Below are 25,591 nucleotides of genomic sequence, written 5' to 3' on the forward strand. Positions count from 1 at the left end.
AGCTGGCTAGCCATGTGCAGAAAGCAGAAACTGGACCCCTTCCTGACACCTTACACTAAAATTAACTCCAGGTGGATTAAAGACTTAAACATAAGACCTAACACCATAAAAACCCTAGAAGAAAATCTAGGTAAAACCATTCAGGACGTAGGTGTAGGCAAGGACTTCATGACCAAAACACCAAAAGCATTGACAACAAAAGCCAAAATAGACAAATGGGACCTAATCAAACTCCACAGCTTCTGCACAGCAAAAGAAACAATCATTAGAGTGAATCGGCAACCAACAGATTGGGAAAAAATTTTTGCAGTTTACCCATCTGACAAAGGGCTGATATCCAAAATTTACAAAGAACTAAAGCAGATTTACAAGAAAAAAAAACTAACAAGCCCATTCAAAAGTGGGCAAAGGATATGAACAGACACTTTACAAAAGAAGACATACGTGAGGCCAACAAACATATGAAAAAATGCTCATCATCACTGGTCATCAGAGAAATGCAAATCAAAACTACATTGAGATACCAACTCACGCCAGTTAGAATGGTGATCATTAAAAAATCTGGAGACAACAGATGCTGGAGAGGATGTGGAGAAATAGGAACACTTTTACACTGTTGGTGGGAGTGTAAATTAGTTCAACCATTGTGGAAGACAGTGTGGCGATTCCTCAAGGACCTAGAAATAGAAATTCCATTTGACCCAGCAATCCCATTACTGGGTATATATCCAAAGGATTACAAATCGTTCTACTATAAGGACACGTGCACACGAATGTTCATTGCAGCACTGTTTACAATAGCAAAGACCTGGGACCAACCCAAAGGCCCATCGACGATAGACTGGATAGGGAAAATGTGGCACATATACACCATGGAATATTATGCAGCCATCAAAAACGATGAGTTTGGGTCCTTTGTAGGGACATGGATGAACCTGGAAACCATCATTCTCAGCAAACTGACAGAAGAGCAGAAGATCAAACACCGCATGTTCTCACTCATAGGCAGGTGTTGAACAATGAGAACACATGGACACAGGGAGGGGAGCACTACACACTGGGGTCAGTTGGGGGGAAATAGGGGAGGGACGGTGGGGGGTGGGAAGCTGAGGAGAGATAGCAAGGGGAGAAATGCCAGATGTAGGTGATGGGGAGGAAGGCAGCAAATCACACTGCCACATGTGTTCCTATGCAACAATTTTGCATGTTCTTCACATGTACCCCAAAACGTAAAATGCAATAAAATAATGGGAAAAAAAAAGATGAAAACACACACAAAAAGCTAACTGTACTAAATTTTGTAGTAACTTTCAGCGTCTTCAATTTATTACTAGTAAAGTATTAACCCAATCAATAAAAGTATTGGTGGTTATTTTTTAAAGTCAGAAAAACATAAAATTGTATCCCCGATCTCATTACAAAGAATATATAGTGACTTTGCCAAGGGCCAGGAAACAGCTCATGTGATCAAGAAAAAAAAATTGTCATTTTTGTTTTCAGCTTTTTAATATTGCTCCAAGTATGTGCCAATGTAATAAACATTTAAAATTTTCATGGTAAAAGTGTATCTAGTAACAGAAAGAATGGGAGGAGGCATCAGAGAAAGAAATACTGAAGAAACATAATATAAACTTAGTAAATTCCTTAAGAAAAAACATTTGAGAATTCATTTTTCTGTAGATTTGAGACTTGAAAATCTTTGAAAGGAACCTAAGAATCAGCAGAATCCAAAAGAAGACTGGATTATAAGTGTTTTAACTCTATTACATATTGAACAAGATACTTAACCTTTTAATACTTTGTGCTTCCTTATCTGTAAAGAGATTTGGGTAAGATAATGAATGAGAAGAAAATGCTTTGCAGACTGGAAAACACTATCTAAATTAGGCTACCTAGATCTGACTTCCAAAACAAAAACAAACTATAGTATGCTAAATGTATCTGTATTGGTGACATGCTACCATTCCATTACATGGAAACAAGGAAACTAATGAAATGAATACTAAGAGTCAAATGGCAAAGTTGGAATCCAGGTCTCTATTTTTACTGGAGGTGTGACCTTAATTTTCTACCTCTCATACTTATTTTCTTCAGATGCAGAATGGGTAAAATACTTGCCCCATCTCTCCCTCCCCTACCTATCCCTCTTCAAGACAGTGTTGAGGACCAAATGGATATGGCAACATCATTGCATCAAATGAGCTCATGGAACTGCTACGTAAGTGTGATATATGAATGTGAACTTTCTCTCCCACCCAGTCTACTTCTGTTTAACCATCCCTGTGCTTCTTTTTTATAGCCACTGTATATTCTCCCCTAACTTTGGGTCCTCCAATAATGGGAGTCTGGACTAAGGAGGCTGTTCTAAACTGGATGGTTATCAATCATGCCGTTTCCCGCCCCCTTCTTTTTAGCAGAAATGACCTTTTTTCAACTTAGATACTACATAAAAGCTCAATAAACAAAATCATAAGTCATATCTCTGGTGTTCAACAACAAAAAAGACAGCAAGAATGAAAGAGAGGGAGAGAAAGGGAAGGGGAAGGGAAGGAAAGAAAACAGCAAGATAGCACAATTTCTTTGGCTGAAGTGGGAAAGTAAGCCAGCCAGGTTACTGCCCTCAGCCATCCCTTTGCTAACATTTATGATACTGATATCTCTAAGAAACCCAGGCATTCTAGTTTTAAAACCACTGTTTAAATAAGCATAAAATCCACACCACCATGATATGTAAGAATCTGTCCTTGGAGGGTCAGTGTGTGGCCAGCAAAATCTGCCATATGTGTTGAGTCTCATCCGAGATACTTCCAGGAGATCTCCAACCATCATAAGTTCTTCCAGTTGGGCTTTAGTTCCAGGTGACAACTCCGGTATTGGAGGTTACAAACTTCGGGGCACCAAAGGGCTCTTCCGAGGTTGTTTCCTTGGGGTGCTGGAACCTTTCCCAAAAAAATACCATAAAACAAAGCAAAAAAAAATTCGAACTAAGGAAAACCATGTTTTCAAAGTAAATACTTAAAATAGCCCCCCATTCCCCAATACTAACTTCAGATATATGGATTCATTGTATCAGTATAAAAATGTGAACAGAATTAGAAACAAATACAGAACAAAAAGATGAACAATTCCAAGCCCTACTCTTAAAAAATGGTTTAGGGTTATTAATAAAAAGTGGTTCTTTCAGCTGGGTGCAGTGGCTCACACCTGTAATTCCAGCACTTTGGGAGACCAAGGTGGGTGTATCACTTGAGGTCAGGAGTTCGAAACCAGCCTGACCAACATGGTGAAACTCCATCCCTACCAAAAATGCAAAAATTTGCAGAGTGTGGTGGTGCATGCCTGTAATCCCAGCTACTCGGGAGACTGAGGCAGGAGAATTGCTTCAATCTGGGAGGTGCAGATGCAGTGAGCCGAGATCTCGCCATTGCACACTCCAGCCTGGGCAACAAGAGAGTAACTCCATCTCAAAAAAAAAAAAGAAAAGAAAAAAAAAACAGTGGTTCTTTATCCTGAAAGTTAATCGCTATTAAGTCTTTATCTTGTGGCAAGGGGTGTAGGGAACCAGATTCTCTCCATTTTAAAGTATACCAAAAGATTAAGCAATTAAAAAAGCTTTTGGCTGCCATATATATATATATATATATGGTTATCTTTCTAATGAACAGACAATAATACACAGTTCCATAAAATCCTGAATTTTATTACAAAGAGATAAACACCCTCCATCTTCCAGAGCTGTGACCTAAAGTAATGTGACTTGTTTTCGGTCAGGGAGAGAAAAATAAACATCATAGAGAAAATCACCCTCCAAGGAAAGGAAGAACTTTCTAACCATTGAAGTTATCCAAAACCAGAATAAATATTCTTAAAAAGCAGTAGTTACTCAACACCTGATAGTGACCAAATAGTGGGTAAAGGACTACCTACCCAGAATTTTCTAGAACTGAGGCATGGGACTAGACAGCCCCTAAGTTTCTAATTAGGACTCTATAATTCCATGTACCTTTTCAGGTTGTGATGACAGAAAATGCAAATAGGTGACTGGCTTTTCCTAAAGAAAATAGCATTTTCAGGTGCCATTAGCATTTCATGGCCAAGCATTGTATTCCACTAAAAAGGGATTCACAGTCTTGAAAAACATAATGTTTTTTCTCACCGGTTTTAGGTTTATCTTCCCCACAGTTTTTTAAAGGAGTAATACCTTGAGAACAACTCTTAGAAGCAGAATAAGAAGCATGCTCTGCACAAAATGAAGGCGCTGTCCACAAGTGAGTCACCACCTCCTCAGATTTGATGGGAATTTCTTCATCACAAAAAAGATTGGGTTCAAGACTACCAGAGGACTTCACACTGGCTGTGTCCTGAAGAAGAAACAAAGAGAGGTATTCAGAATTAGTCATTTAATTTATTTTATGACAAGTCCCAAAATGGAGGCTTTCAAGTTAAAGCATCTAGTATACTAAATATGAGATTAAAATTAAATATCTGACGTTAAATAAGATAGAAAATGTCAACTGGGGAGAAAAATGGTAATTGTGGCAGGCAAGGTCTCCATTAATAACCAGAGAAGTTTCCACTAACACATTACCATAATTCTGATGAATGTGTAAGTTAAACAGGAATGACCGCAAAAACTGCTGCCTTCGCACAAAGGCTGAAATGTGACAAGAAACCCATTAAGATATCACCTGGGTTTTCTCAGACCCTAAAGTCTGATAAAATTATGAAGGCATTCTTACACACACCTTGTACCAGGGCCCACTTAAGATTAAGAAATTTTTCCAAGTCTCTAGAGAAAGCTTTCCAGAGCCTGGACCCTACCCAAAGATTCCGTACAATTTGAATGAGACATTCTGGCTTGTAGGTGCACTCCCATACATGGGCACAGAGTTTAAAATGAATACAAGCATTGAAAAAGACTTGTAACTTTGCCTTGGTTTGGTGAGTTACTCCATAACCAGCTGTAGAAATAAACTCCCTTCTTTCTTAGTCAGTCTGCATCTCATTGGACTGTGGGAACAAACAGCTGGACCTCGTTCTGTCCAGGAACATAACGACTACAGATTCAAGCCAAAAGAGAGTGTTAAAGTCAAAAACAACCCACGAAGATAATAAACCTACAAAAAATTACTATTAAGTAATGTACCTTCTATAGTCTACAACCTGAAAAACTCCTATACCAACAAGTTAAGGAGGGGAGGATAAATTTAGATGTGCCAGCTTAAAGACACAAAACATTTACTTCTTTCTAAGGGTTTTCAAATCTAGAATCTTGCCAGTTGCTCTTAATACAAGTATACGTCTGACTGACAATATACAGATTATAATAAGTCTTCATGTAATGCCATCAGTAGATTCTTGGAAACTGACTTTAAGCAATTGGAAGCACAGCAGCCGGTCCTTGAATAAAGCAGGTCATTGTTTTCATTTCATTGTAACAATGATGGGGGTAAAAATAAGTTCAGCTTGCAAATCAGCTCCGTGCTGCTTGTTAATCTGGTTGTTTCTCACTTAAAGTCTCTGGAATATTAAGTGAGCTCTGATTAGGTCTCCGATGATTCTCCTTGTAGTTTCCTACAACCTCACCCACACAGACACAATCCCAAAAAATCAAGGACAGACTTTGCTTCATTAAATATCTACCTTGTGAGTAATAATTTTCTGGATGATAATTAAGATAAAATGGCTGATTTTAGCTCATTAATTAATTACCTACTCCTCTTCCTAAACCAAGAGGGGGCTCTTCCTCAAGAAATATATACTAAGTTCAAAGTATTTTAAGTATGAATTTATGGTCACAACAGAGGGCATCACACAAAGGAAAAATCACCAAACCAAATGCAAATAAACTGGCAAATAAAATTTTCATTATACAATAATCTATTGCTCTATGGGAACATGCTCAAGAGTATAGTTTCTTTTTTTTCATTCAAAGATATCAACATCAAAGTACATTTGCGGGGGTACAGCTCAGTGGTAGAGCATTTGACTGCAAAGTAAATCTGACCTTGAACTACTGTTAAGTCTTAACACCATTCTTCTCTCCCCAGCTGTCAAATACATTGCTAACACTAGATAATCCATAATCTTATTTTTCTACCCTGCCAACACCTGCTACAAAACAGACAGTAAGCTAAGAATCTCATAGAAATTCTGCCAAAATGTCGGGGGTAAATAGGGGAGGGACAGCGGGGAGTGGGGAGTTGGGGAGAGACAGCATGGGGAGAAATGCCAGATATAGGTGATGGGGAGGAAGGCAGCAAATCACACTGTCATGTGTGTACATATGCAACAATTTTGCATATTCTTCACATGTACCCCCAAACCTAAAATGCAATAACAAAAAAAATAAGATAAAATTAAAATAAATTCTGCCAAAAAAGACTACTCCGTACAACCATATAAAACTACAATTGTGATCCCTAGCCCTGAAAATCACGCAATATTCGTGATGTTTTCATAGGTTACAAGTCTGCTTTCAAGCAAAGTCCATCATGTTAAGCAATTCTAGAGGAGTGGTTGATACTTAATGTGCTAGAAAGTAACCACCAAAAATATCAAAGGCCTCTAACTACAGTAAACAGGTGATTCCAGTATTCAAGCAAAACGCTAATTATGCTTGGCATGGGTTGCGTTCCTTGTCAGCTGCTCCTAGTCATCCTATATAAAACTTTGTAAACAAAGATGGTCATTAACTTCTGGATAACAAGGTGCTTAAGAAGATTATTTGAATAAGCTAATTCACGTTGCAATGGTTCTCAAGTCTTTCCCCTGGATCCATTTCTATCTTGAGAAAAAATAATTTCCTGAAGAAGAATCTACAAGCATCTACGATGGATGGTTTTCATTTTACATCCCAGGAGTTTTAATGCTGAAGAGGTTAATGAGCAATACTGAGCTAATCTGCAAGCTGAAGAGACAAAAGACAGTGACAGGGTAGGGAAAGGATCTCCCCTTGTTCTTTGGAGGCAGGATTTCATATCAGACAAGGAGGAATTCCCAGGTTACAAGCATAGATTCTAAACAAAGCAACTAAGAATCATATAAAACAAAGCAATGGATTGACTGTAATGTGGCAGGGTCTCCGCCTAGATCACGTTATTACTAGGTTAAAAAGCAAAGGACTTGCCCCTGACACAAAGTGATAAAAAGGCCAACTGGATCCAACAAAAAACAAACTCATCAAAACCTTCTATTTACCACCAGTTAGATGTCATTACCAGAATAATCACATTGACAGTAAATAGTTTGTTGTGTCTGCAGCTAGAGCTCAGCAAATTCTAACCTGGGCCCAAGTATTATATTACCCATCTCTGAATATGACATTTTATCTAGCACCATCCAGACAAGAAAGCAGAGCAAAAGGCTCATAGTCTAGCTAGAATGGAATTTTTCTTTTGATACAAGGTCTTCTGCTGCTGCCCAGGCTGGTGCAACCACGGCTCACTGCAGCCTCAGCCTCCTACGCTGAAAGCAATCCTCCCGCTTTAGCCTCCCAAGTAGCGGGGACTACAGGCACATGCTACCACACCCAATTAATTTTTGTATTTTTTATAGAGATGGGGGTTTCACTATGTTGCCCAGGCTGGTCTCAAATGTTTCTCCCACCTCAGTCTCCCCTAAAGTGTTGTGATTACAGGCATGAGTCTTCACAACGAGCCTAGAATGGAATTCTTAAAACTTAACTGTATACAGACTTTAACTACTCAAAGAAAAAAAAAAAAAAAAAAACACTGAAATTGACCATGATGCTTTACATAACTTAATGCATTGTTGTCTAGTTCCTCTATGCCATAAAGAGTTATAAGATGAGGAAAACAAATACAGATCTTTTCAAAATTTTATTTTCTAAAAATTGTTGTTTCAGGCCAGGCGCAGTGGTTCACACCTGTAATCCCAGCATTTTGGGAGGCTGAGGTGGGCAGATCCCCTCAGGTCAGGAGCTCAATACCAGCCTGGCCAACGTGGGGAAACCCTGTCTCTACTAAAAATATAAAAATTAGCCAGGCATGGTGGCACACATCTGTAATCTCAGCTACATGGGGGGCTGAGGCACAAGAATTGCTTGAACCCAGGAGGTGGAGGTTGTAGTGAGCCGAGATTGCACCACTACATTCCAGCCTGGGTGACAGAGAGAGACTCCATTTCAAAAAAAAAAAAAAAAAGTTTCAGCAACCTGTATTTTTTTGAATTTTGAAAAAAATGCTGACTATAAACTCAGTACAAATAGATGTCTAGTTTTCTCTTTCACTTTCAGGCCTCAAACATTGCTATTCAATAGCTTTTTTTTTTTTTTTTAACAAACCCAATGATCAGGTATGTACCCACACAGCCTGTCCACATAATTACCTTCATGTTGTAGCCATATGTCTCTCGAATATCTTCATCAGAATCTGTTTCTTCGTCATCATAGTCCATTGTTTGTCGAGGAGAAGATGACACACTGCTTACCACCTGGTTAAAAGCAGACTGCTGGAAGCTAGGTAAGTGTCCCTAAACAACAAATAATTTCAAGATGAACAGCATGACATGCTAAACAAACAGGGTATTTAAGGTGTGCTTAAGTTTACCAAAATGTAGTGAATAAGCCAGGTGGCTAACAGAGTTCTTCGACAGTTAGGAGAAATCAAATTTGATTATGATACCAAAGTCCACCTGAATGATATTCCCAGAAATATTTCACTAAGTATGTATCCCAAAAAAAGTGCTATGGTGTATGCTGAAGGAGAATGCAACGGATGATTTAATTGCTGACAAGTTACTGTTATTTTCCTAATCAAATGGTAAAACAGATTTGATTTACTATTTACACAGACATATTTTCCCATGAAATAGAAAGAGTGTAAATCCTGAACTTGCCTGTACGTCTGGATTGGCAGCTGCTTTTTGGAGTTCTGCACTGATGATCTTTTCAGTTTTTTCCTCAAGCTGCCTGTTCCACCATACACTGGCTCAACACAGTTCAGCCAGGGCAGAGGATAGTTCATCTGTGGCTAGAGCCTGGCTGTGCTCTATCTTGCCAACTCATAGCACGTTCTGTCAAACACTGTAGGGCCTCTCCTTCAGGCAACCATACAGGCAACTTCTGAAGGGATACAGGAGTGACAGAATAGTCTCTAGCCTGGGCCTTCGAGACTGCATACAAAGAGGGCAAAGGAATTTTACTTCTTTAGCTTGCCAGCTGGATCCTTTTTTGGGGGGAAGTGGATTTAGGGAGAGGAACACAGCTGTTATGGAACCAGTCTTTGCAGAGCTCACACTGTAGCATAAACCCACTGGCTGTCTTGCGGCAAATGCAAAATTTTATTTCTTCTATGCAGTCCACCATGGTCATCTTGGCTAGGCTGGCTGCTCTGAGGGAATGCATAGCTTCAATCTCTTTTTGCTCCTGTTCTTTGAAAACTGCCACCTGTACAAGACAAACATTTAATTTAAAAGAGTCACTGCAATATACCCTCAAAATACCAAATCCTCAAGGCTGTGGGATCTTTCTCCAAGTTATCAGTTATAAACAGTTTCCTAAAATGTGGGGCTCCTGGCAGTTTCCATGCAAACGTTCCTCATCTGTGCAATGGGCAAAATGCTGTAATATTTGATCATGTATATCAGTACAGTACTTTGGCCTCTTCTGTAGGGTGCAGTAGAAAGACAGGATGCCTTGAAATCAAGCAACCTGGGCACAAAGCCTGGCTCTTGTACTTTTAGGCTGTTAATATGGGAAACAGTTTCAGAAACTCTGTTTTCTGAAACATAGGGATACTACCAACCGTATTTTGCTGTTTTACGGATTAAATAAGATAACATATAAAAGTGCCTAACCTGATACCTTGTACAAGGTAAATACTCGATAAAGTATTAGTTTCACATCCCTCATAATTCATTCCCTGGTGCAAGTCCTATACAAATTAATTTATTTCTCTGTAGAAGTCCTCTTCATGTGTGAGTAGAATAGGGAAACCTGATGATCAACTGTAACAATATAGTTTTATGAAACTGATTTTAACAAAGTAAATAAAGGCAAAAAAAGTTTAATCAATTATCAATACTGTCAGTGCATTTTCTTCTTAAACTACTAACAGTTTTGAAACAATTTTGAAATAATTTCCAGTCCTACTTGTCTAGCAAGACTGACTTGTTAGGCAGGCTCTCTAATCAGAGATCATTTTCACTGGCTTCAAAATAGGATCACTTGTATGCAGAAAGAGCTGTATCTTATGCAATTCCCTACTTTTACGTATTGTCCAGATTCATATTTATTCTCTCTCTACTTTCCCAGGCTCCTAATAATCTTAACACATTCCTCCTATCCTCCAAAAAAGCATAATTCTCACCAACTACAAATATTTTAATGCTCATTAAAAGAAGAAAATCAGTAACCTGGTATAATTCCTTTGAAAGGCACAATAGTAGTAAGAGTTACAAAATGCTTATATTAAATTCTAACCCAGTAATTATATTCCTAAGAGTCAAGTCTAGGAAATTTAAAAGAAGGAAAAGGTGGTGAGGTATGGTCGCTCATGCCTGTAATCCTAGCACTTTGGGAGGCTGAGGTGGGTGGATCACAAGGTCAGGAGTTCAAGACAAGCCTGGTCAATATTGCAAAACTCTGTCTCTACTAAAAATACAAAAAAACCAGGTGTGATAGCGTTCGCCTGTGGTTCCAGCTACTCTGGAGGCTGAGGCAGGAGAGTTGCTTGAACCTGGGAGGTGGAGGTTGCAGTGAGCCGAGATCGCACCACTGCACTCCAGCCTGGCAAACAGAGCGAGAAAAAAAAAAAAAAAAAAAAAAAAAAAGAAAAAGTTAAACAAAGAAGTTCATTTTATTACTTATAATAAGAAACTTAGTAACAGGCAAAATGCTCAAAATTAGAAAACTACAGCAGGTCCTCAAATAATATCTTTATGTTCAGTGTGATTTCATTATAACATTGATGAGAAAAAAAATCAATTCCCAGCCAATGTAACTGTCACTTACTAATTTACCAAAAATTGGATAATTATCTCATTTTTATTACTCTTTTTTAAGTGTATGTTTAGCTCAAATTTTTTCAATGTTTAATGTCAGAAGTGTTTGGGGTCTTTATTTAAAAGTCTGATGTTTTTGTGACCAGAAATACGCTGCAGAAACTTAACTCTTGTTTATCTCAATCTGTAGTAAAATTGGTTTCATTATACATTGTTTTGCTTAAAGTTGCAATGCAAGAAGCTGTTAATTGAGGACTTACTGTACTGAGCAAACTACAGACAACAACTTGATGGAACAGTAGACAACAATTAAAACAACAATAAAGAACAGAGGTATGGAAAAGACAATTTTGGGAAAAGAGCAGAATAGTGAACTTTTTGTATACCTTGGTGATAAATATCTTTAATGTGAAATACATATAAAATCATAAAGCCAAAGTATATTAAAGCAGTTAGTCTGCTAGTATCATTACACAATTTTGTATTCACCAAGCAAACTCAAGACACTAAGTAATTTCTTACCACCATGGCTGTATCTCTTGCTTCCTCCAATCCTTCTTCCAGATCACTCAGAGGCCCCAGGTCCAGATCCTTCTCTTTTTCTCTTTCTATTAGTTCTTTCACTTCTTTCCTCCTATTTTTGCCACTCCCATATACACCCATGTCAGTCCAGGGGCTCACCACCTACAGATATAAAACCAACAACATATACTCTGGATTTTAAAAAATCTTAAAAGTAAAAATAATGAAGGAACCATTTACTGAGCATTCAATCGTGTCCCAGGCACTTTTAAGAAATTTATAGACATGTGATCTAATTCATTCCTCACAACAACCCTATGTAGTAGCCATTAGTATCTACATTTTATAAACAAAAGAAACTTATGATAAGCAACAGAAGCTGACACTCTCAAAGGAAATAACTTGCCCAAGGACACAGGGTTAGCAATTAAGGAGTCTGTTCTCAAACCTGAAAGGATCTTATTCCAAAGCCTTTGCTCTTAACTACTATGCTAAACTGCTCAAGATGAAAGGGATGATGAATACATAAATTTGTGCTTTGGGGAATTAAGATCTTTCAACAATAGGCTGGACATGGTGGCTCACACATGTAAGCCACTCCCAGCACTTTGGGAGACTGAGGCAGGCAGATCACTTGAACTCAAAGGAGTTTGAGAACAGCCTGGGCAACATGGCGAAATCCTATCTCCACCAAAAATACAAAAAATTAGCCAGGCATGGTGGTGTACACTTGACCTGTAGTCCCAGATACTTGGGAGGTTGAGGTGGGAGGATCACTTGAGTCCAGGAGGCAAAGATTGCAGTGAGCCAAGATTGCACCACTGCACTCCAGTCTGGGTGACAGGGCAAGACCCTGTCTCAAAAAAACAAAATAAAAAAAAAAAGAACAAACAAAAAGAAAAAAAAAGATTTCAATAACTATAGAGTCCAATAACAGTCCAAAGCCAACTACTTTTTCTAGGGCCAGCACAAGATTAACCAGAAATGAATCCGCTCAAGGCTCCAGATTCAAGTCAACATCTGATATTACCTAATGAGAATCACTTGTATAATGGCAATCAAATAAACTGAAAATAACCCTCATCAATACAATTACTACTTAAATTATCAGCTGCTTATGAGAAGGTTGAAGCTCACGTACCTGTAACAACGTATGGCTAGAATTCTTCTTAAGAAAGGTCTGCCCAGTCCGTTCCCTCCACGCTCGTGCTGCTGCTACCTGTGATTCCACTTGCAGCAGTGCTTCAAGATGCACAGGGATAGGGCATCCTTTCACAGACAGGCTCTCAAGCTGCTCCAAATAAGCATAGTTGCTGCCACTCTGAAAAACCAAGGTAAATTCTCACAATTTGAGTTCTCTTATGGGGTCTGGCAATATACTGTTGAAAGACCTTACAAAGTTTAGTGTTAGCTCTTTTATTACATATCATTCTTTAAATGTAATTCCATTTTTTTGAATTAATATAACTTCCAATGTCCTATTTTTTAAAGCTTGTATAAATTCCTTTTTTAATGAACATGTCATCAATGATTTTATTAATTAATGAGAGAAACAGCAGATATAAAAACCAGTTCAAAGGACAATCTAAAGCACAGACGTATATAAATGCAGTTAGCAAGCCATGTGTGGTGACTCACACCTGTAATCCCAGCGCTCTGGGAGGCTAAGGTGGGCAGATCACCTGAAGTCAGGAGCTCAAGACAAGCCTGGCCAACATGATGATACCCTATCTCTACTAAAAATATGAAAAGTAGCCAGGTATAGTGGCACATGCCTGTAATCCCAGCTACTCAAGGGGCTGAGGTAGTACAATTGCCTGAACCCATGAGGGAGAGGTTGCAGTGAGCCGAGATCATGTCACTGCACTCCAGCCTGGGCAACTGAGCAAGACTGTGTCTCAAAAATAGATAGATAAGTAAATAAATAAACAAACACAGGAATAAGAAAATACATTTACTAATGGATAGAAATAAGAGTTTAATATCATACAGGAAAATGGAATCTTTCTGCAATGTGTAAATCATACAAATTTAATTGCCTTTCTATGAACATAATTTATTTGCATTGCTATCTTTTTCTTTTTCAACAACTGGGTAGAGTTGCAAAATAGGCTGGCCAAAGAAAATCTGAGGCACACATCCCTAGAATCAGATAATCCTGGAGGGTTCACTAGACAATATACAATATTCCACTGAAAGGATACTTAGAGTAATCTTTCTGCCAATTTCAAAGTCTTTCACAATTTTTCCAACTAAAAGCAATACTTCAGTTCTGGTAAACACCTCCATTTTATCTTATATAAACAGAAATAAGAATAAATATTTTCCTTTCAAGTTCACAGTGTTTCAGTTTTCCATGTAATAAAATCATTATTATTTATAGAACATCTACATTGTATTCCAGTGTAAGGATATTCCCCACATAGTAACTGACACATTTGCCTATAAACTCATTTTGAAAGATATACTGAACCATGAAAAAAATAAATAGGCAAGAAGCTTATGAATCTTTGGTTGAGTGCAGTGGCTTATGCCTGTAATCCCAGCCCTCTGGGAGGACACCAGGAGTCAAGACCAACCTGGCCAAAATGGCAACACCTTGTCTCTACTAAAAATACAAAAATCACCCAGGCATAGTGGTGCACACCTATAATCTCAGCTACTCGGGAGGCTGAGGCATGAGAACTGCTTGAATCCAGGTGGAAGAGGAAGGTGCAGTGAGCTAAGATCTAACCCGGGCAACAGAGCAAGACTCTGTTCCCCCAACTCCCACCAAAAAAGAAAAAATCCTATGCATTTTTAAAGATGGTAAGTGGCTCTAGCCCTATAAGATATTAAAATGATATATTAAGCAACTACAATACCAAGATAAAAACAAATAACTAAGTAGAATAGAAAATAAGCTCATATCAAGAAATAAGAACAGCAGCTATCTTAACCAGCAGGTTGGTGTTCTCTATCCGGTCCGCAAAGCACACTGACTGGTGCCTGTGTGATGCCCGGGGTTCCCTCTGCTGTCACCACTGAGCCCACGGCCTCGAGAGTCAGTGACGCTGGTTCCCAGCCTGTTCACGGTGCTCACCGTCTCACTTATCATTGTCATCACAGAATGTCATGTAAACTGTTGAAATAGCATTTTGAAGTAAATGTATTGTTTCTATGAAAATTTCATAAGGTGAGTCCGAAGAAAAGTTCTCCAAGTTAGGTAAAGACTGATAGGAAAAAGTCATATTCTAAAGGGTACTACACTCAGACTCCTTACCAAGTGCCCATCAGCTCTTGAATTACTTTAAAGAAATCAGAACTGGAGCTCGCAGTGGGATGCCGCGGTGTGGCCGATGTCAGGCGGTCAGCGCAGACCTCCCTGACCTTGTGCTGGCAGAGCAGAAGTGCAGAGAGCCAGCAAGGTGGGCGGTTTGGATTTGGGAAAAATTAGCATGCACTGTGCGGTCCTGGGGAAACATCAATTGGACAACTGGCTCTGCAAAAGTTACTTAAATTAAAATGTATGGCATGTAAAAAAAAAAAAGAAAGAAAGAAATATGATATTTATTACCATTTTTCTTGTGGCTGATTATAGCCATTTGACTACAGAATACCTGGCTAAGCCTAGACATAGCCTGCTCCCAAGCCATGCAGCCTAAAGAAAAGTCTGCCAAACAACAAAACCTGTCCACTTACTTACAGCCTACAAGTCAGTATTCCCACTGAAGGGAAGTGCCTGGGAGAGAAACAGCCTTTTGAAATTACAGAGGAAACACATGATAGCCACCTATACTTGTTGACTTAGTCCTTCAATCATAAACCAAACAGCCAATTAAAGATTCTCAGACATTTGAAGACAACAACTACTGCCTGAACCAGGTCAAAGACACAACAAACACAGAAGCTGTCCTGATAAAGACAGAAATAATTTGGCCAGGTGTGGTGGTTCACATATGTAATTCCAGCACTTTGGGAGGCTGAGGCGGGTGGATCAGCTGAGGTCAGGAGTTTGAGATTAGCCTGGCCAAGAGAATGAAATCCCATCTTTACTAAAAATACAAAAAATTAGCCAGGCGTGGTGGTAGGCACCTGTAATCTCAGCTACTGGGGAGGCTGAGGCAGGAGAATCACTTGAACCTGGAAGATGGAGGTTGCCATGAGCTACGATCATGCCACTGCACTCCAGCCTGGGCAACAAGACCAAAATTCTGTCTCAAAAAAAGAAAAAAAAAAAAGAATTAAAAAAAACAAAACAAAACAAAACAGAAGAGAAACAGTGGCAGCTAAGCAGGTCCCAGAAAAAGCCAACTGAGAAGACAGCAAAAGAGAAGTCATTAGAACTTGACACCAAGGCCAGGCATGGTGGTTCACACCTGTAATCCCAGCACTTTGGGAGGCTGAGGCAGGCGATCCCCTGAGGTCAGGAGTTCAAGACCAGCCTGGCCAACATGGTGAAACCCCATCTTTACTAAAATACAAAAATTAGCTGGGCTTGGTGGTGAACACTTGTAGTCTTAGGTACTTGGGAAGCTGAGGCAGGAGAATTGCTTGAACCCAGGAGGCAGAGGTTGCAGTGAGCTGAGATCACACCACTGCACTCCAGCCTAAGTGACAGAGCAAGACTCCATCTCAAAAAAAAAAAAAAAAAAAAAAAAGATTCAAGTACACTTTTATCTCTACCTAGCACTTACTTCATTCTGTTTTAAATTACACCTGTGTAAAATATGTCTCTCCAACTAGAAAATATATATTTGGAAGACTCTAGTTTTATACCCCATTTTATACCATAAGTCCTAATTTTAGACTGTTCCCTTACATGCCTGCTCCCAAACACATAGAACAGTACCAAGAATACTGTCGTGCTCAGTAAATGTTAATTGCATTTTCTTTTTCTGCCTCTTATTTTAAAAGTAATTCATGCACATGGAAAAAAAAAATTTGAAGAATACAGTAGGTAACAAATTCCGTACTGCTAAAGAGTTAAATAACTAATTCCATCATTTTTCATAGCAAGGAGTCAATAAAAACAAGTAATATTGGCCAGGCACAGTGGCTCACGCCTGTAATCCCAACACTGGGAGGCCGAGATGGGCAGATCACAAGGTCAGGAAATCGAGACCATCCTAGCCAATGTGGTGAAACCCGTCTCTACTAAAAATACAAAAATTAGCTGGGCGTGGTGGTGTGTGCCTGTAATCCCAGCTAGTTGAAGGCTGAGGCAAGTGAATCATGGCAACCAGGGAGTGGGAGGTTGCAGTGAGCCAAGATTGTACCACTGCACTCCAGCCTAGCCACAGAGCAAGACTTCATCTCAAAAAAAAAAAAAAAGTAATGTTTAAGGAGGTAATAATTATAATGATTTATAAAATCACACAGAAGAGTAAGTAAACTTCACTGGAATTATATGTGTTCCTCGACTCACAATGAAGTTATGTCCCCATCGTAAGTTGAAAATATCATAAGTAGAAAATGTATTTAATAAAACTAACATACCAAACTCAGGTTAGCCTAGCCTTAGCCTAGCCCACCTTAAAGGTGCTCAGAACACTTACATCAGCAAGGCTGACTGGCAGCTGTGGTTCAATGCTGCTACCCAGCATTGTGAGAGAATGTCATACCACATATTGCTAGCCTGGCAAAAGATCAAAATTCAAAATTCAAAACACAGAGTTTCTACTAAATGTATATCACTTTCACACCATCATAAAGTCAAAAAAAATCACAAGTCGATCTACATTAGGGAACATTTGTATTATGATTATTCTATTCTAAAGGATTAATAGCTTAGTAAGCTATGAAACAGGTATTACCTGATAGGTGGCATAATCCAAGAGCCTCCTTATCTGAATACTTCCACTTTAGCTGTCCATTCTCGAGCCTTTTGTTAGGCTTCTTTCAAGGACAACACATTGGGTAGAAAGGCTGGAATGTTCTTGGCTTCATTCACAATGCTTTCGAAACTTGCCACACTGTGCCGTGATCTAAAAGAACAATAAAAACAGAGTGGGATGCATGAGAAATCAACATTTAAATAACATTTCAGAATGTGTAGAGAATTTCATATACGTGATTTCCCTGAATTCTTACCCCAATCCTACAAGAGAGGCAAAGCAGCTTGTATCTTTCTTTTCCGTCTTATAGATAAGAAAGCTTTATAGATATGAAAATGTATAAACATAAGTTTATAATAAAATAAAGTATAAACATTTTACAGATAAGAAAACTTTAAATCAAAGAAGGTAAGTTATTTTCCCCTGCCAGTTAGTGTAATAAAGGACACACCTGAAATACTGATTCAGAATGAGGGTCAGATCCATGCTCCTTTCACTACACTAGACTGCCTCTACTTGTCTACAGTATCTGAAGCTGCCAGAGATGCACATTTGATAGCAATGTAGAAAACAATACACTAGAAATCCATTAATGCTGACAACATACATCTACTTAAACTAAATTCATTAACACTAGTTACACACAGATGAATAAAGCATAGACCTTATTCTCAATGAATCACAATAAAAGATAAGAATTATACTTCTCCTGGGAACTAAAACCAAATTACTATAAACTCACTGTTCTGGGAGGCAGTGATTAATTCTGCCCAGAAGAGTTGAGAAAGGCTTTGAAGTAGGCCTTAAATTAGTATGATTCTGTCAAATGAAAAGTTAAATAAGTTAAACCAGGAATATAATCAACAGAGGCATGGAGAAACACTGAAAAAGCAGTTCCTAGTTCAGTTTGCAATTAGAGGGAGATGTAGAGGATTGGAGGCAGGGAATGGGTGGACAAAGAGTGGGGCAGGAAAAAGGAATTTGGCAGGAAGAAAGATGCAGAGTCCCGAGAGCCATGGACTTCATTATACAAAGCAATGAGAAGCTACTGAAGTGGGAATCATTCATCATCCACGAATCCTACTATGTGTTAGGCACTGTTCTAGGTCCTGGAAATTGCTCAAGAGCAAGAGTGATAGTTCTTGTCTCAAGAAACCTTTCATTTATTTATTTTTTGAGTCTTGCTGTCACCCAGGCTGAAGTGCAGTGGCACAATCTCAGTTCATTGCAACCTCTTGCTCCTGGGTTCTAATAAATCTCATGCCTCAGCCTCTCTAATAGTTGGGACTACAGGCATGCACACCACCTTGCCCAGCTAATTTTTTGTATTTTTAGTAGAGATGTGGTTTTGCAATGTTGGCCAGGTTGGTCTCGACCTCCTGGGCTCAAGCCAACCACCCTCCTCAACCTCCCAAAATGCTGCGATTACAGGCGTGAGCCACTGTGCCCAGCCTCAGGAAACTTTTTTAATCTTATGAAGATTATTAATAAAAAGTTTATGATGCACTTTGATTAGTGTAATGACAAAGAAAAGTAAAGGCACTATTAGAATATATAGTAGGAGAGGCAAGGCGCAGTGGCCCACGCCTGTAGTCCCAGCACTTTGGGAGGCCAAGCTGGGTGGATCATGAGGTCAAGAGATCGAGACCATCCTGGCCAACATGGTGAAACCCCGTCTCTACTAAAACTACAAAAATTAGCCAGGCATGGTGGCACACTCCTGTAGTCTCAGCTACTCAGAAGGCTAAGGCAAAAGGATCATTTGAACCCAGGAGGTGGAGGTTGCAGTGAGCTGAGACTGAGCCACTGCACTCCAGCCTGGCAACAGAGCAAAACTCCATCTCAAAAAGAAAAAAAAAAAAAAAAATATATATATATATATATATATATATATATATATATGTATGTGTGTGTATATATATATATATCTATATATATATAGGTGTATATATATGTATACATATATATGTACATATATATGTGTGTGTATATATATATATATGGAGAACCTAATTTACTTGGAGGCAAAGAAGACTTCCCAAAAGTGGCATTTAAGCTTTCTCATCCTTTCTGAGTAAAGCTGGGGCCAGGGGCAGGGTAGGGTTGGTGGAAGTACACAGGGGATGGGCTGAAATAAGAGTGCTCCACAGGAGAATAAAATAAACATGCACAAAGATGCAGAGAAAGAACACAGATGCTTGAGGACTGGGAGGAAGAATCATATTTGAACATAGAATACAAAAGGAAGAATGGCAAGAGATAAGACTAGCTACATAATTAAGCAAGAGGCTAGATGACAGGCGGCCTTATGAATCAGGTTAGGGAATTTGGACTTCATCCTGAGGGCAACAGAAAACGAGAGAAGGCTTTAAGTAAGGGAGTGAAAATTACACCTGTATTTTAACAAAATACGACTGGTAGTATAGAAAATGAATTACAGAGGGGTAAGACCAGACGGCATCTGCTGCTGTGATCTAGGCTAGCTATGAAGCAGCCTGAGTAGAATAAGAGAAAAAGAAGAAACAATCCTATCAGCAGTCCAAGTGAAAAGATTCTTTTCAAAACAGCAGAGAGCATGATATGTCCAAAGTACTAAGACAAAATAATTGTCAACCAGTAATTTTACACGTAATGCAAAAAGGTCCTTCAGGAATGAGGGTAAGGCCAGGTGTGGTGGCTCATGCTGTAATCCCAGGACTTTGGGAGGCCGATCATGAGGTCAGGAGTTCGAGACCAGCCTGGTCAACATGGTGAAACCCTGTCTCTATTAAAAACACAAAAAATTAGTTGGACATGGTGGTGAGTGCCTGTAATCCTAGCTACTTGGGAGGCTGACGCAAGAAAATCACTTGAACCTGGGAGGTGGAGGTTACAGTGAGCCAAGATCATGCCACTGCATTCCAGCCCGGGCAACAGTGTGAGACTCTGTCTCAAGAAAAAAAAATGAATGGATGAGGGTAAAAGGCTAGGCACAGTGGCTCAGACCTGTAATCCCAGCACTTTGGGAGGCAGAGGCAGGCAGATTGCTTGAGGTCAGGAGCTCAAGACCAGTCTTGCAAAAATGAAACCCCACCTCTACTAAAAATAAGAAAATTAGCTGGGCATAGTGGCACATGCCTGTAATTCTAGCTACTCGGGAGGCTGAGGCATGAGAATTGCTTGAGCCTTGGGCAGTGGAGGTTGCCATGAGCCAAGACGGTGCCACTGCACACCCCAACCTGGGCAGCAACAGAGCAAGTCTCCATCTCAAGAAAAAAAAATAATAATAATAAAAGAATGAGTATAACCTATAACCAAGTGCAAACTTAAAATGAAAACGGGAAGCACTAGGGAAATAAAATCGGCATGACTGAGTTTGAGGATAAAGGAAAAGAAAGGAAGAGTCAAGGCTAACTACCAAAGAACCTGCTTGTTCCAATGAGTGAAAGATGGTATAATTTAAAGAACAAAGAAATAAAAGAGGAGGATACGGGAAGACATTAATGAGTCCAATTTTGGATACAGAGAATTTAAGGTAACTGTGGGACATGACCTGGAATTATCTAACAGCCATATAATGGTTATGAAAGCAATCTACATTTTAAACGAAGATCTAGGACTTATTCAGTATTAAAAAAAGCCAAACGGAGCCAATAAATTAGATGCGATTTCCAGAGAGACTGTACAGTGAGGAAACAAAGGCATCTATGCCAGAATCTAGAGGAAAACCATTATTTTACAGGTAAACAGAAGGCCAAAGGCAAAGAAAGGATCTCAAGAAAATAATGGTAAGCAGTTAATAACCAATACTAAGAGATCAAGATTAAGGTTGTGTTTCAAAAAGAAAATTCTGACAGAAGTTAGAAAAGAGTCTAACTCCCACTATTTCCACGAATCACATTATCCTCTATTTCTTTACCAATTTTACTTTTTTCATGACACTAATTATTTGAAATTTATTCCTCTCTCTCTCTCTCTCCCCTAGAATGGTAGCCCCTTGAGAGCAGAGACCTTTGTGTACCTTGTTCACTACTGTCTCCACAGCATTTAGAAATAGTAGTAGATGCTCCTTCAATACTTACCAAACTCCAATATCAAGGTAAAATATAAGAGGACTACAACTAAGTCAGTGACAATGAATTTGAGAGACAGATATGAAAGACATTTTGGAGGCAAAATCATCAGAACCTGGTGACTGGCCAGGCACGGTGGCTCACGCCTATAATCCCAGCACTTTGGGAGGCCAAGGCGGGTGGATCATGAGGTCAAGAGATCATTTCATCCTGGTCAACACGGTGAAACCCCGTCTCTACTAAAAATACAAAAATTAGCTGGGCATGGTGGCATGTGCCTGTAGTCCCAGCTACTTGGGAGGCTGAAGCAGGAGAATTGCTTGAACCCAGGAGGTGGAGGTTGCAGTGAGCCGAGATCGCGCCATTGCACTCCAGCCTGGGTAACAAGAGCTGAACTCCGTCTCAGGGAAAAAAAAAAAAAAAAAAAAAAACAGAACCTGGTGACGGATTAAATATAGGCGACCAGGAAAAGAAAGTTTTTAACTATTATTACCAACAAAATTTCATTTGGTAGACTACAACCAGTTGCATCAGGTATATCAAAATCATAGTTTTACATTCCAAAGTTATTTAGCTTTGTCCTGGAATGGTCATTAATCTGAAGACACAGAGTAATATGAATAGTTCAGATAGGAAAGGCTCTGAATAAATTTTAGTATGTATTCTGCTTGGCATTTGGATAGCAAAATATCCAGTATACACGAGCCTTCTCAGAGCTGTGATAATTAAGTCACCTAAAGATTTTCTTATCAAAATGCATCCAAAGGAAGTGGCTGGTGAAGTAGTTAATTACACAGAGATACTGAAATAAAGTGGAAGATGCTTTAAATTTCAATCGTGTCACTCAGTAACTACATGATCTCTCTATGCACCCCAGTTTCCACATTCTCACAACAGAAATGATACAAATATTAATCTTAGCTGCTAAATGCTTTCACAAAGAATGCCACTATTAATTATCGGCCAAATTTGCTAATATACATTCAAATATAAACACTTTATTTAAATCTCACTACGTCCAATGGGGTGCTGATACTAATACAGTCTCAACATTCTCCTCCTGCCCGATTCTCATCTCCCAACACTTTCCGGCGTAATTCCTCCACTCCAAGGAAATCCACTTATTTTCTGTCACCTGAACACACCCTACATAGTCCTTAAGCTCAGTTTCTGGCATTTCTCTTACCTCCTTCCTCTGCAAACCTGCTGATTCCTCAAGGCTCTACCTAAGTTCTTGTTTTTCTCTCAAGCTTCTCTGCTGACCATCCAAGCTCACCCTGACCTTCCCCCTCTGAATCCCTGTAACATTTTTCCATAACTTTCAGTTAACATTAATAACATACTATAATGAGCTTTATAATTCTTAGTTCCTAACTATAATATCACTAATCATAGGCCCTAAGCAAAATACTACTATCACATGAAGTATCTAACAAAGTACTCTGCACAATACTTTGCACATATTTGAAACTATCTACATGTAGTCCCATTTGATCACTTAGTGATTGGCCAGGGAAGGCACGAAACATTTAATTAAATATTTAATGTCATCACAATAAATCAGTTGTTGGAGCCAGACACAGGAGAACCCACTCCCTGGCACTGTCATCCCATTCGTGGGTCCAGACATGATGTGGTGCTCTGAGGGCTGAAGAAGGTGTGGCTTGTAGACATTCCCGCCCAGCAAGAAACTCACCAGCTTGTCTGTACTCATTGCCACCCACCTGCACCTCTCCAGGAGCTGCCTGCCAAAGCAGGGAGAGAGGAGAATCTCCCCCTCCCTTCAAGCCCTGGATCATCAGAAAGTGCCTTTCCAACCTACACAACTTGAATAATGCTACTTAGACATTAAAATCCTAAAGGCAAAAAACAAACAAGCCATTTAAGGAAATAGCAGCCCTTAAGTTCCTTCTTCCCATTCTACCTTCTGACTTAGTTGTTAAAGAGGCAACAGTCACAAAAATATGTGTTCACCTTGTCTGTAGGCAGACCTTAGCCTTTTCTTCCCATTGTTCAGACAATGTAAGGAGCTCTTGTAGTTCAGCCATTGCTTTCTCCACAGCATGGTGGGGTGCCAACCCCACCCCAGGGTCTATTAGTTTCTTCGTGACATCCAAAGTGACTTATGGTGGATCTGATAGGGTCGGTCTTACTTCGTCCAACCACCGAGCCTGTTGTAGCTCTTGCTTCAGTCATGGCAATTCAGGGAGTTCCACAGAGAGACTAGAGCCCTACCTTTCAACATCTGGAGTTTGCAAGAATCTGGGGTTTCATCCATCACGGCCTCCTGAGCACGTTCATGAAACTCTTCCACATCATCTAGCAGATTCTGCAAAGGTCAAAAGAATAAAAATTAGGAAAACAAATTTAAAAGATACAAAAGAGTATGGAATAGTCATAGTCAAGGCAAATTATCAATTCTAGACTCTTATACTCTCACCATCATGACATCAAATAGTCAGATATGATAGCTCAATTAATAAATATGCTTTTGTGTAATTACTTTAGCTATACTCCTACTTTTAAAATATAGTTGATGCATTCAATAAATATTTAATGACTGCTGACTTAGATGCAGGCACTGTTCTAGGCATGCAGTATTGAAGACGCCATAAAAAGTCCTTGTCTTCACAAAACATACATTCTAATAATGCAGGTGACCAGACAGTTAACATGTGAATAAAACGTTTCAGTTAGTGTCAAGTGCTTTTAAAATAAAATATGGCAACACAACAGAGAATGACCACAGTGGGAAGGGACATATTACTTTGCAATGTCATGGTGGTCACAGAAGACAAACTGAAACTAAATTGAGGGTTGGGAGGAAGGAAATACAAGAGGATCTGAAAGAACAGTTCGGGAAGGGCGAATAATAATTGCAAAAGCTTTTAAAGAAGAATGAGCTTGGTGTGTTGCTACAAGTAGATGATGATGGAGAAATGTGGTTAAAAAATAAGCAAAGGTCAGATTACATAGTATCTTCTAGATTACAATGAGTTTGAATTTCATTCAAATGGCTTTAGGGAGCCACTGGAAAATTTTTAACCATATGGAAGTGACGTGATTTGATTTAAAGTTTAGATTATCATTCTGGCTAGCAAACAAAAAATAAAACGTCAGACAAGCAGAAGAAGAGAAAGCAACTGAAAGGCGGTTGGAGTAATCCAAGGGGAACATTCCAGTGGTGCAGGGCATAGTTTAAGCAAAGGAGAGGAGAATAAATGGTTTGCTTTGGGATATATTTTGGAGGTCATAGCAGCGAGCACTTGTTTAAATATTGAACGAGGGGTAAAGAGAAATAAAGGGGGGGAGGATCCAAGATGGCCGTTTAGGAACAGCTCAGGATTGCAGCTCCCAGTGAAAGCGCAGAGGGTGAGTGGACGCCGCGTTTTTATTGCCCACAGACTAGGAAATTCCCGGGCAGAGGTGCTCCACGCTCGCCAGCGCGGCTGTTGTGGCCAGCGCTGCTGTGCCGGCCAGCGCCGGCCGGCGCCGACCAGCGCCGCTGCTCTGCCCCGCGCGGCTGCTTTGTCGGCGCCCCGGAGCCGCGGTTCTCCGTACAAAATACACCGGTCCGGGTGCCCTTTTGGCTGGCGATTGGAGCCACGGGAAGTCGCCCATATGCTGGTTCAAAAAGGGGACTGAGCAGAGAACCAGGACAGTAGATTCCAGGGCAAAAAAAAAAAGAAAAAAAAGCGCCACAAACCTCAGTGCCGCTGTTTAAGCCAGCGCAGTGAGTGGCCGCAGGGGAAAACAAACAGACCCAGGCGCCTCTTCAACAGGCGACTGGAACACCAACTTAAAAAAGGCTCTGAGGCAGGGAGCCAGGCGATCAGGCTCGGCTGGCCCCACCCCCATAAAAGAACAGCAACCAGAAACTCTGGATTGAGAATTTCACAGCGAGCACAGCTGAACCCGGGACAGTCCAGCTCTGTGGGGGAGGGGCGTCCGCCATTACCGAGGCAGCCCGCCGTTGCCAAGGCAACCCGCCATTGCTGAGGCAGCCCGCCGTTGCCAAGGCAACACGCCACAGCAGAGACTCCGCCCCAACAGAGGCGGGCCACCATCGCCAAAGCAGTTCTAACTACACCCATATAAACAGGACTGCAGGGAAGTTCACTCGGCAGCGGGGCGCAGCCCACAGCAGCTCAGCAAAGCTGCTATAGGCCGACAGTGACTAGGCTGCCTCCTTGCTGGGCTGGGCAGGTCTGAAGGAAAAAAAGAAAAAAAAAAAAA

The 25,591-nt window shown here is 40.0% G+C and overlaps 1 pseudogene; it reads right to left on the reverse strand.

Moving 5' to 3' along the window:
* Positions 1 to 25,591, reverse strand: part of LOC116544646 — a 55,788-nt pseudogene that overhangs the window by 6,505 nt on the left and 23,692 nt on the right.

The sequence above is a fragment of the Sapajus apella genome, unplaced genomic scaffold (assembly GCF_009761245.1).
Source record: "Sapajus apella isolate SASKATOON/1434 unplaced genomic scaffold, GSC_monkey_1.0 scaffold225, whole genome shotgun sequence".
In the NCBI taxonomy this organism is placed as follows: Eukaryota; Metazoa; Chordata; class Mammalia; order Primates; family Cebidae; genus Sapajus; species Sapajus apella.